The sequence below is a fragment of the Lepisma saccharinum genome, chromosome 27 (assembly GCF_977018435.1).
Source record: "Lepisma saccharinum chromosome 27, izLepSacc3.1, whole genome shotgun sequence".
NCBI classification, from domain to species: Eukaryota; Metazoa; Arthropoda; class Insecta; order Zygentoma; family Lepismatidae; genus Lepisma; species Lepisma saccharinum.
Genome location: NC_139255.1, coordinates 18,149,798 through 18,163,875, shown reverse-complemented (window position 1 = coordinate 18,163,875; position 14,078 = coordinate 18,149,798).

Here is a 14,078-nt window from a genome sequence, read left to right as displayed (position 1 = left end):
TTAAGGTACCTGAACCCAACGTTGATTATCTAAGGTGTGCGATTGCTTCTAATTGTGTACAAAGTCAGAAAGGTAAAACTAGAGTCAAGGTTGAAAAGAGGGAACATTTCTGCACAGTTACTGAAAATTGGAGTCAGTTCCAAATAATAACATGAGTGCAGTGAATATATTTTAAAAAGTCACGTTAGAACAATATTGGATACACATTAAGAAATGCAAAACACATTTTAAACGAAGTAGTTGAAATAATGTTACTTTTATAGGTAGATACGTAAATATATTGACACCAGTGTGCATATTAACAGGGGGGGGGGGGTGCCGGGGATTTCCCCCACAAAGAATTTTATCCCCGGCAAAGACAATTATTTTTATCCCTGCCAGGGATGTTTTTATCCCCCTTAAAGAAAATGGAATTGAAAGCATATAGTAAGTATACCATTTCTTTACTCTGGAACAAACACAATTGATAAATCATTCGGGAAGCAGTTAAAACAATAACACCCTGCTTCACATCTGAATTTCTGTTTTAAATAGGGCATTGTTTACTTGTTGACATCCGTACTCGAAGTGAGGAGGATGTGGAGGATGGTATCCCCCAGCTGGCAAAATTTTCGTGAAGCATACCCTTGATGATTCATTGTCACCATGTTAAACCATAGGAGCGTCCCCCCGGTCAACTCCAAGGCTCAACCAAACGTTCTCCCAGTGAACATTTTCCACTTCCAGGCAGTGGCGGCCGGCGGAAACTATGATTTGATTTGATTTGATTTTAAAATTTTGGGTGCGTCAGCACTAAGGCTATTTTGCACCCGTCACACTATACGGGGTCCAGCCCCTTATCTTTACACATAACAACTCTAACGTTGCTTAATTAAAATCATAAAATATTAAAATGTTCTGACTTTCGTTAAAAGCCGAGGCTGCAAAGAACACTCAGCACAAAGAAGGACAAAACACAGGACAACACAAACAAAATTATACTGGCCATGGGGCCAGTCGCCAGAGCCTCGTTAGTCTTTAGTCCAGGGTGCACTACGTGGAAGTGAGGTTGACTTTTAGGCGCCTACGTGGAAGGTCACCCCTTACACCCCGGCGGCAACTATGATGGGTAGTGCCAACGTGATCAAGTAAATAGAAAAAAAACCTCCGCAATGCCCCCCGCCCCCTCCTTGAGGTTGCGCCACTAGCCAAGATGTTTGTCCTCGTTTGGTAACGTGGAAAAAAACATGTGTTTAAGTAATAACGTACTAATCCGATTCATCTTCACTCACTAACCTATCTTTATACACTACAGGAAACTTCCCTAAAAATATAAAAATTACAAGAGGAAAGGAAAAACAAATCCTATCACCTTCTCCTCCCCCATGCACACGTATTCTAACTGGATGTCGAAAATATCTTTGTTATGAAAACAAATTGTCGAAATGCCAAAGGAAACTCGCATCATCATAGGATATTTTTAAAAAAAGACTGGATGGCCCTCTTGGTTCATCTATCTATTATCAAAAATGTTCATTTAACTTTGGAAATATTAGGTTCGTTTCTCCAAAAGTAGGCAGAAATTACTTCCCCAACGGGTCTTACAAACCAGTCGTATTTAGCGACTTTTTTCTGAAGGTGGCAACTGTGTCGTGTCAACACTGCGAAAGTTCCCTCGCCAGGCCAGGCTAAGACTGGCACGGTTTCTTATGGGCTAACCCCGCCCCCTGCCACTTTGTTCTCGGCTCATGGTGGAAATGTTCCTCGCTGAGACTTCTTCAACCCTCTGCACGTGTGTCAACTTGGTTAGGTCCATGATTAGGCCAGCTCCTCCGCGGCACGGACTGTTGCCTCGCGAGGGTACGAACGAAACAGCTGGCGATGCAGTGAGGAGGTTGGGGCGGTCGTCACGTCAGCTTGACCGATTGCAAGATTCGAATCTCCTTGTCTGTAAACTATCAATGTATTCATTTAACTTTACTTGGCGACGTATGAATTTCTTCTGAGGGTAGTGCCATGGCACGGCGGCTCTACCCCTTGAGCCGCCGCTGCTTCCAGGTATGGTTTACATTCTCATCGGGTGCAAAGGTTTTACAAAAGGAAATGTTTGCAGTATTATGGTTCATGAGATCATTTTTGTTTCAAATAAATCATGTACAGTATGTTCGTATGAAATTTGATGGTGAAACTTAAAATTACTTTTCGATAGTGTTGTGTTAGAGTCCCACTTATTTCGTGACGATGCCGGCCGGCATGGTATTTCAGAGGCAAAGCAACTTATTGGATTTGCATCAGATGGTGCAGCGAATATTCAGGGCTCGTACAACGGAGCTGCATCGATTCTGAAAGCCAGATTCAATAAGGACTTCGTTGCCATTCATTAACTAAATCACAAATTAGAGCTCGCTCTTCATGACGTCATTGATATTCAATCAAACAGTTTGCATCTGATTATGCAAATTGTTTTCAACTAGTCCCCAAAAGCAAAATGATTTGGAAGCAACTCCTACCAACTAGAATGTAGATCTCACAAAAATCATTTTACATTCGATGGGTTGTACGTACAGTATTTGCTGTGGTGTCAGACGTCCCTGCTCTAGTAGAGGCTTTTCATGCACGAAATGAAGATAAATCTTATGCATCCAGGCACGTATCCAGAGGGGGGCTTAGGGGTCTCGAGCCCCCACCGAAAGTTTTAGGTTTACACTAGATAAAATGAGGTTTTTGGTTTCTTGTGGTGTGAAATAAAATAATGTGACAATAATTTAAGGAGAGAAATAATTATCGTGGCAAGACGGAGAATGTTCCGTAACCCTGTTATTGATAATAGCATGTATCCAAGATGGGGAACAGGGGGCTCGACCCTCTCCCCAGGAAAATTTTCAGTTTAGTTAGATAAAATTAGGTTTTTGGCGTCTTGAATAATGTGAAAATAATGTAAGGAGAGAAATAATTATCGAGGCAAGATGAAGCATGTTTTATACCCCTTGTTATTGTTAATAGCACGTATCCAAGGTGGGGATAAGTTGGCTCGAGCCCCCCCCCCCCCTCAGGAAATTTTTCAATTTGCACTAGATAAAATTCGATTTTTGGCGTCTTGAATAATGTGAAGACAATAAATTTATAAATCTGAGAGAAATAATTATCGAAACAAGACGGAGAGTCTTCTATAACCTTATTATTGTCAATAGCACGTATCCAAGGTGGGAATCAGGAGGCTCGAGGCCCCCTTCAGGAAGTTTTTCTGTTTACACTAGATAAAATTAGGTTTTTGGCTTCTTGAATAATGTCATGATAATTTAAGGAGAGAAATAATTATCGAGGTAAGACGGAGAATGTTCTATAAGCTTGTTGTTGATAATATTGCACGTAAACTTTTCTTGCGCTTTCGGTGTTGTCGCAGCGCACTTGAGCACTATGTAGAAACTTGTCAGCATTTGGAAGCTGCACAACAAAGGTAGCGCCACACGTAGGACGATTTGTTGTAATTTCTAATCTCTGGAAGGCGGGAGAGGGTACGTTCTTGAATGAGAGAATGAGTCAACTACTGGCAATATTAACGAATCGTTTTACGTATCTGCGGAACGTTCTAGAATATAATTAGGATATAAATACGCGGATTCAATTTTTTGGTTGATCTGTACAAAGAATCGGTTAATGAGATTTTAGAGGTAAGTGACAATTCATACATTCGATTGGTGATCAGATCAGTCATCGTCCTTTGGTTGCTTTATAAGATATAGTGATTCGAAAATGAAGACATTGACGACAGCAGAACTTCCGGGGCCTCAGTGTAGTGCTAGTTCGGTTCGAGGGCCGAAGAGATCAACGTCTCTCTCTCTCTCTCTCTCTCTCTCTCTCTCTCTCTCTCTCTCTCTCTCTCTCTCTCTCTCTCTCTCAAGTCAATCAACTGAAAATCCAAGTTTTGAGTGATGATTTAGTTTATCCAAAACTAAATTTCGTATATGCAGTCCGAGAATATCGTGGTATAGAAAAATACTTTTGTTTAAGCCTACTGGGTTCGAAAAACATTCAAACACTTAACTACCATAAAGATACAGCCGAAAATTTTATGATTGTCGAGAAGAGAAAGCAAGATGTTGCATATGTAGACATTTTAGGTGGAAATTGCAGGCTCTACCAGGACCCAAATCAGGGCTCTACCAACTGAGCCATCCTTGACTTCAACCGATTATTCGTTAAAATATCTACATAGTACAAGTCCTGTGTATATCAAATCGTTAGGTGTTGCCTGTATAGAACAAGCACAGAAAATATAGGAGAGAGAAGAAAACTGAGGAGCATTCCCACCGGTTGAGGATATTTTTTTTCTGTGGTCAACAAGAGCTACTATTTCGAGGTGACAATGACAGTGGCCTAATAAGGGAGATTTCACACCGTGTCGCCTGAAGATTAGGTTTGTGCGGCCTTTTGTGTCGCTACGGTGTGAAACGTTGCTGTTGATTGGCCCATTCCAATCGACATGTATCGCGTGTCCCTTCGGTCTGAAACCTTCCTAAGTCTTGAAAATCCAAGTCACAAGGATGGAAAATTAGGGCCTTGTTAAGGTTAGGTGTGAAAGCAGGCAGACGACAGCATCCTAAAGAATCATATCTAAACCTGCAGGAAGAACGCATCTTACTTCAATCTCCAATACGGAATGATAAAAACTTCTGGTGAGTTGATTTTAAAAAATGTGTCCGAGATAAAGAGAGGCGTGCCCAGGATTTTCGGAAGGGAGAGGGGTTACGCATACTATTTTTGGTGGTCAGTCCTGATTTTGCCATTTTTTTCCTGTCTTTGACGTTCCTCATTTTTTAAAAAAACGAATACTGGGTCAAATGGGGTTATGACCTCACCAACCCTCCCTTGGGCACGTGACTGGAGATAAATAAGTAAGCATTTGATCATACTGGGAGATGAAACATTAGATGTGTTGGGAACGGAAGGGTTTTCATTGTGCATTAATTGTTTCGTGATCCACCTGTATTCGAGAAGACTTCCTTTGTTTCGAGCCGATATATGACAAGACAGCGGAAGCTGTGACAGGCATTTTTGAACACTTGTGAGTGCTAAGGACTGAATCTGAACAATTTGGTGTGTTTCGGCTTTTATAAGAGCTGCAACATGGGAGGACAAGACATGTTAGTGGTGTTCAGGCTCGAATCGGAGAGAAATATTCGAGAACTGTCTGCGTCCAGTTCGCAGCCCACAATTTGAATCTCGCGTTGTCGAGTGGATTGTCCATCCCGTGCATGTGTAACAGCTTCGTAAAAACACTCAAAGACACCATAGACATTTTTGTGCCTGATGAGAAGAAATGGACAAACACACATACTGAGATGGTTCTGGTACAGAATGTTAATGCATGGAAACAGAGGAGTCGAGTGGTAAAAAATGTTCAGATTTCACGTTCTGATTAAAATGACAGCCTTACAGTGGCGACGATTTAAGGGATAGTTGCTCCCCATTTTTTATTTTCTTGCCTCAACATTATGGCCTCTTAATGTTAAGCCTTGTCTACCAAGAGAAAGTAAACTTTCCTTGTAACACCCTCCGCACCCCCCCCCCCTTTCGTTTTGTTGGAACCCAATTGCCACCACTGGTCTTGAACATATTATAATTGTGAGGTTCTTACTATACCCCTTAAAAAATGGGGTTGAGCCCCCCCCCCCGAAAGGAATTCCTGGATACGTGCCTGTATGCATCTATAGATCACGTTAAATTCTGCAGGTTTCAGGACTTGATGCCGAAGTTGTCATTTGTTACGCAACTTTGTCTCTTTCGAAATTGTTTAACTTTTCAACTATTAGAGCTATGAATAAAATGAAGGATGTTACAGAAGTTTCAACCAAAAGCAACTACAGAAGAATTTTCTCTGAAAAGAAAATACAAAATGCAATGTATAAAATATACTTCAAACGTTAAGAAGCAATTTACAGATTTCAGAAAATATTTATTGCAAGGTCTTGTTGACTATGTAACACCAAGACTTTCTGACTGTAGCGAATGCATAGAGTGTTGTGAAGTATTGGATGGAAACAAATGGCCACGAAGAGAAAATGGACAGAATAGTGACGACAAAATCAAAACGCTGTGTGATATTATGAAACTTATGACCTCTAACTCAGACAATACTCTTTCACTTACAATAAAGAAATTTCGAGACTACTAGTGAAACAAGAAAAATAAGTATGGCAATGCACTGAAAAAGATTTCAAAGAGTATTGTTATTGTTTGAGTATCTTCAGCAGAATGAGAGAGGGATTTCGACAAGATGAATCTCATCTTAACAGGCTTGCAGAATCGGACGACTCTAATGCGTACTCTGTCATCATTGATGTTTGGGTCCATTATGGTCCGTCATAAAATGTCATTCATTAAAGATTTCTCTACCGAAAAGTATTTAGCCTTGTGGAATATAGAAGGGCACCATTCTGCAACTGAGAATCTTCAATGATTGGAGACAACATTAGGCTGATTTCCACTCAAGTTTTGGCATGCCATGGCATAGTGTTAATATTTCACATATATTAGATTTTTCACAAGAAACTTGTAGTCAGGTTAGATGGAAGTTTGAACTTGGCAGTAGAAATTTGGTCACGCCTTTTGTATTACTAATTCCATAGCTCTGTGAGTGATATGCTAGTATGAATTTGGGTGTTCTTAGAACGTAGATACACTGGTTTCCAAATTACAGGCATTTTTATGAGTTGGGTTAGATTAGAGCCCATATTCTAAGGTGCTTAGAACTGCAAGGCAATAGTTTAGTTTCGATCTCCGGTAAACGAATTTCTTCATTTTTACAAAAGAAACTACTTACGAAAATGAGTTTGTGTAGCATTTTCAAAGTTCGTGGACGTATTTTCTTTCATCGTTGAATTTATTGGACCGGGAATTCCTGTATTTTTGAAGAGAAATATATCTCCGACGCACAAATGCCCTTGCTTTTACTTGCTTCCTCTACGTGTTCCGGATGTTGCGTACGTTCGATGACGTAACCCCCTCTCAGTGTTTCCAAACACGCCGTTGTTTTGCAAGAATACGAGAAAACTAAATATACATTCCTGATATTACTACAACCCAAATTTTAACTGTTTGCCTAACCTAACCTTACCGTGAATGGTTTGTGGGGCTATGCATGATTGCTATTTGGTGCTATGCGGGAATGATTTGTGGAGCATTTTTCGGTTAAGAAGGTTGGAAACACTGCATACCCACTTATGATCAACAGCTGTGCTCGCCATATTGTGTGTTACGGAAGCGAAAAAAGCAAGAACAATAATTACTGTTAATGTGAAAAATTGAAATTATTTTCGTGAAAAGGAACAAAATCCCACCTTAAACAATCTCTCGCAATGCAGAATCGGTAAGTACGAATGTTAAAAATGACGAAATATAAGAGAGAGAGAGGTGTTGACCGGAGATCGAACAGGTAATGTTTAGTTTACCAAGTGGTAACATATATACAAATTTGCATACTCAAGAAAACCTACCCGCCAAAATGAAATCATAAATACGCCACTGAGTGCCCCCCCCCAAAAAAAGCAAAAAGCATAATTTGCACAGTGATTGATACAATGCCATTTTATGAAACACCACAACATACGAGATTATACAAAGAAATTACATCGTATAGAAAGAAATAAAGCCAACCCCCGTGGCAGAGTGGTTAACACAACATGACGCCACGGCTCCCGGGTTCGAATCCCGGCCTGGACATGTATGTTATTTGCAAGTGTTCCTTCATCAATTTCATCACTGCGTCACTCATCCTCATCTTCAAGATTAAAAAAAGTAAGAAAACGAAGAAAAATAAACCAAGTCAATCAATCAATCAATCAATAAACCAATGAACATGGTACATGTCACAATTTGTTATCAGAAGACTATGGGTTACACATCACAGTCTCAACGAGTGAAAGGTCCTTTATCATGCTTGGAGTGTCCAACACGCTTTAAGTGAACATAAGAGTAACAAATGTCACATTTGCGCAAGTTTTTCACGATATCTTCCCATGTATACTATATTGATTCTACCTTACATAGTGTTTGCTTTTTCCATGTTATAAACATAATTTTAGTCAAAAGTCTGAACTAAGTACAGTGTTGTAAAGTACAAATGAAGAGCTACCATTGTGACTGTTTTCAAATTGTAAAATGTATAATCACTTCTTGTGTAAAAGAAAAAGAAAGAAATGATATAGCATACTGTTTTGTTGGATAGCAACCAGTTGTAAGAAACAAGTGAAAAGAGATAGCAAGAACGTTTTGAATATAGTTCGAATCATAGTAATTGGTGCATAATTTAATGTAATTTTTTCAGTGCAAATAATAAGTATACTCAACAGAGAACAGTGTTGTGATTTTGAACTATATACATTATTGTTATTTCATAATTTGCTGTGAAGTAGAGCAGTGATTTACTGATGCTCAAGCCTCTAGGACACTAGCAAATAGTGGCGACCGTGTGACAGGACTCTGAAGTTAAGTAGTTGTTCGGATAAATGATGTGAAATATAATCTCAGTAGGTCTGGGATTGAAGCGGATTCTAACTGCATTTGAGTGATATTCATATTTAAGTATGTGTGTGTAATTATTTTTTATCGTTAATGAAAAATGTATTCCAGAGATTCATCTAAATCTCGTAGCAGAAAAAAAACTGCTTTGCAATACGAGGGCACATATCTAGCAACGTTTACTAACGTTCAAGGTCAAGAAGTTAATTCTGATGATAAGACTGATACCAGTACTCGCAAGGTGGAATGTTGTGGTGATACGAAAGCTGACATCAGATTTGTTCAGTGCTATAAATGTCTTTCATGGTTTCACTTTTCTTGTCTTAAGTTGTCAGTTGTTCATTGTTCTATTTATTCTACTAAAGTAGAGAATTACTTTTGTAAATCTTGTGAACTTAGTTATAATCCATATGAATTGTCAGCTTACAAAGAGAGTATTAGTCCTAATTTTAACGATCTGCTAGAAACAATCAAGAGCATTCAGTTCGTGGTAGTTAATTCTAGTAAAGAATTAAATTCTCAGCTTGAAGCTTCCAATAGAGAATTGAAATCTTCCAGCGAGGAATTAAAATCTCAGCTTGAAGCTTCCAACGAAGAGTTGAAATCCAAAATTGAAGCTTCCAATGTCGAATTACAGTCTAAAATTGAATCTATGAATTTTGATTTTAAGCAGGTTAATAACCGTATAGACATGTTGGCTTCTGATGTAGCAATAAGAATCGAATCTTTAGCAGAAACGTGTGTCAGTTCAAATGAAGAATTAAACCAGAAGTTGCAAGAAAGCATGCGAAATTATGACTGTAAAATATCAGACATTCTTCTGAGAAACAAATAAATGAAATTGAAGGTTCTTTGCAAGGTGCAAAAGACAATATAGGTAAACTCAAATGTGGACTTGATGATTGTTGTTCGCAAGTTGAAACATTCGATTCTAAGGTTTCACAGTGTTTCAAAATTGTTAATCAGTACGATATTTTGCTGGTAATCAGCAGTCACCAAACATTCATGATAGTGCATTTGTGAATGGAACAGAAAATTGTAATGGTGCACATAATTTTCAAGAAGATTTTAATGCAAAACCGAACTCTCATTCTTTGCCCTTGTACATGAGGAAAGATAGGCATTTGAAGTTAAATTAATTGTTTTTATTACCAAAGTTCTCAGGTCGAGTTGAAACGCAATCTGCAAGAGAATACTTGGAACAATTAAACTCAACGTTAGATCTAATACGAGTGTCTGCTGATAAACGATTGCAGAGCATTCAGAATTGTTTTACAAATCGAGCAGCTTATTGGTTTAGAACACACAAAAGATATTTCTGTTCTTATACTGATTTCGAAAGTAAGTTTATTCAACAGTTTGCTTTGCCTGAAATGTTACAGTCACAGTTAGCTGTTTTAAGGAATCAAAAATACGACCAAAATGCACATGGAAGTTTAGAAACCTTTGCACTAAAAACACATTCCACATATTGAAATTTAGTGAACAATCCGAATGATGTTGATGTTATACAATTGATAATGAGCCAGTTGCCTGATAATGTTGCTAACAATATCGCTTGTCATAGTGTTCAGACGACGGATCAGCTTACTAATATGCTTCGTAAATTAGATGTTATTAGAACTAGTAGGAAAGGACTTATGTATTTACCTGAAGATTTAGATTGTGACAAGTCTAACAAAGGTCTTAAAAGGAATGAACATCAAAGATTAAATGTATGACAAGTAAATATTCGACAAACAAGACGTACTAGTTCTTCTTCTACTCAAACCCTGCCTTCTGATAATTTGGGTGCCTCTGTTGGAAATAGTTCAGACAATGTAAACCAATCTATGAGTTCAAGATATAATGCAAGTTATGCTACTAATTTTGCAAATTTCCGACGAAATAGAAATTAGATGTTTCCTAGGAATTTTTACAATACTGGCAGGTTTTACCGTAATAATAATAGAAATATCCCGAATGAGAATTCCAGACAAGATAATGGTCTTCATTTTAGGCAGCCTAATTACAGATTTTCTAAGAATGGTTACTTTAATAGTAACAGATCTTTGTTTCCCCCTGTTTACAAAAACTGTCCACCACAAAATCGAGATGTGCCAGTGGTGAGTGAAACAAATGAGGAATCAGCCCAGCAATATGCAAAGTAATATAATGACGAGTACATCTAATACTGGTGTAAATCCTAATTTGACTCAAAATCCAACTTCTGGTGTTCAGTCTTTACAATTTAATGATACTAGGCAACAGCAGTTGGAAAGGCAGTCTACTTTAAATGAAAGTGGCAGTTGGAAGAGCCTCTTTCCCTCTGCACTACCTACAAGAGGCACAAGGAAGAGTCAAATGATTTATTTAATGTTTCTGATACTATGCAATTTTCGAACGAAAATGTATTAAGTAACTTGCAAATTATTTTTTTGTTAGAATGGTTTGAGGAAGAACCTGACTGGGTTATTAACGATGAAGATATTCCTGTACCTTTAACAGAAGTTCCAATTGTACATGGAATTATATGTCAATTGCCTATCATTTGTATAATAGATTGTGGTAGCCAAGCAAATGTTATGAATTATGAGGTTTGGTGTAAGATATCATCATGTATTGGTAATCTTACGTTGGACAAGGTGGATGACATTAGATTATCTGGATTTGCTGGAAATAAAAAGTGCAAAATTGTCGGTTGTAAGACGATAAATATTCAGATTGACAACGAATACTTTCCAATGGATTTTTTCATTTTTAAAGAACTTAATGCAGACATGATTTTAGGTGTTCCTTTCTTACGAAAGTACAAAGCAATTGTGGATTTTAGGAATCAGAATATATGTTTAATAACTTCATCAGGAAAGCAAGTGTGTACAACATTAGATAATAAGGATTCTAGTACGATAAGTGTTGAATCTGACAAGCTTGTATCTGATGTTAAGCATGATACTGACATAACTGAGAATGAATTCCAGTCATGTAGGATGTTAAAATATGTGCATATGTTAGATATTGAAGCAAATTATATGCCTTCGCAGAGGGATATTCACGAGAAAGTATTTGCAATTGTAGATATCGGCGATTCACAGAAATGTGATTTATTTTCACTCTTATGGAATTATCACGAACAATTTTCTCACAAACCAAGACATGCCAAGGTAGAACCATATAAGATACAGTTAGACAGCGACGTACCAATTGCCACGGCACCTTATCCTATACAAATTTCTAGGAGAAAGAATTTAGAAGAAGAACTCGCCAAATGGGAAAGTTGGGGTATCATATATCAAGAATCTTCCCCATATTTAAATCCTCTACACTTTTTGCCAAAATAAGGTGGTTTATAGAGACCAGTAGTGGATTTTAGAAATTTGAATAAGCATGTCATCAGTCCTCAAGTTAGAGTTGAACCAATTCATAAAATGTTACAACGATTTTTGGGATCAAAATATTTATCTTCTACTGATTTATCATGTGGCTATTTCCAGATCCCAATAACTCCAGAATCACATCTTTATACTACTTTCTCATACCGTGTAGACAGTATTTATTTCGATATCTTCCCTTCGACATACGATCTGCTGTGTCCATTTTTCAAGACAGGATGAACAAAATTTTCAAGAGAGAATTCAACAACTTTGTTGTTTGCTATTTAGACGACCTCTAATCTTTGGTAAAACTTGGCAGGAGCATTTAACACACCTGGAAGCTGTTCTTCAAAAATTGAAAGATGTTAATATGTCCATCAAGTTTTCAAAGTGCAAATTTGATCTAAAGAAATTGCTTTTCTTGGACATATTGTTTCCGGAAATGAATTGAAGGTAGATAGTAGCAAGAATTCTGCTATAATAAATTTTCCAACACCAAATAACAAAAGGTCACTTCGAAAATTCTTGGGTTTAGTTAACTGGAGAAGAAAATTCATGAATAAATTTACAAAAGTTGCCCATCCACTTTATGAACTTCTAAAGTCGAATATTCTCTGGACGTGGAAGGAAGTGCATGTAGAAGCTTTTGAAAGGTTACGTGATTTGGTTATATCTCCAGAAGCTTTAGCACAGTCTAAGTTTTCTAAACCTTTTAACATAAATGTAGATGGTTCAAAGAAAGGTATTGGAGGTGTTTTATGGCAAAATGGAGAGACACCAAAAGATAATCCCAGGATTATTCAATATGCAAGTAGAGTTCTTCGTGGTAATGAGTTATCTTACAGTACACATGAAATCGAATGTTTAACAATTATTTTTGCTTTTGAGAAATTTTATATTTATGTAGCCGGAACTAAAATTAATTTGTTCACAGATCACAAATCTCTTTCTTGGCTGTAGTCAGCAAGAAGTTTAAATCCACGTATAAATAGATTGTGTTTAAAACTGCAAGCTTTAGATTATGATATCCATAATGTTTCGGGAGTAAACAATCAAGCGGCTGACACATTAAGTCGATATCCCGATACTACTACAGGAAATATTTCTTTATCCGAGTTGTTTATTAATAACTTAAAATTGGATATTATTGAAGAAGATACTTTGGAATTCTGGAAGGAGTCTTAACATCGTGACGCATATTGTAGTGCTTTAATTCAGAAGATTGAGAACGGAAATCTTTCCAAGTCTTGTAAGAATCAGTATGCTTTCCAAGACAGCATTTTATTTTTAAAATGTGTTTCTGAAGATAATTGGAAATTAGTTGTGCCAGTTTCATTAATACCGAAAATCTTACATAAACTGCATGATTTGCAAGGACATTTTGGATATAGAAAGGTTTTCAGTAAATGTAAGAAATTATATTATTGACCAAAGATGAACTTCAGTATTAAACAGTATTTGAATAATTGTTTAACTTGCGCCAGAACTAAACAAGCTGTTTTGAAAAGTGGAAAGGATGATTTACACGTTTATTCTACCAGTCCACATTATTTGATTTCAGTTGATTTGAAAGGACCACTTCCGAAATCTCAAGGTTACACATTTATATTGACTGAAATAGATGTAATGTCTAAGTTTCTTATGGCATATCCTTTAAGGAAAGCAACATCTAGAGAAGTAATTAATAAATTTAAACTGCAATATTTTTAACATTATCCTGTATGTAATAGTCTACTGTCTGATAATGGTTCGCAATTTAAGTCACAAGAATGGAAAACTTTTGTGGAAGAATTTAAAATAAGGCATATCAAAACTTCAGTTTATTCTCTGTTTGCCAATTCTATTGAACGATACAACAAGGAGTTCATTAGATTATTAAGACTGTACATAAGTAAAAATCATGAAAATTGGTCAAAATATTTAAGTTTTGTTTTAGGACTATTAAATAACTCCGTATCTGAAGTAACGGGATACACTCTAAATGAATTATTTTTGCATTATGAAATAAGAGATCCTGTTTTAAACCAAATTGATTGGCCTGAGACATTGAAAGCAGTTCCTTGGAAATATAAATGTTTAATTGCCAAATCTTGTTTGAAGGAAAAATATAAAATCAAGCCTAAGGAAACTAGTGATAGATACACAAGGATAGAAACAAATGATATAGTATTAGTCAAAAACCATGGACAAAGCAGTGCTGAGTGTAAGCGAATACACAAATTTATG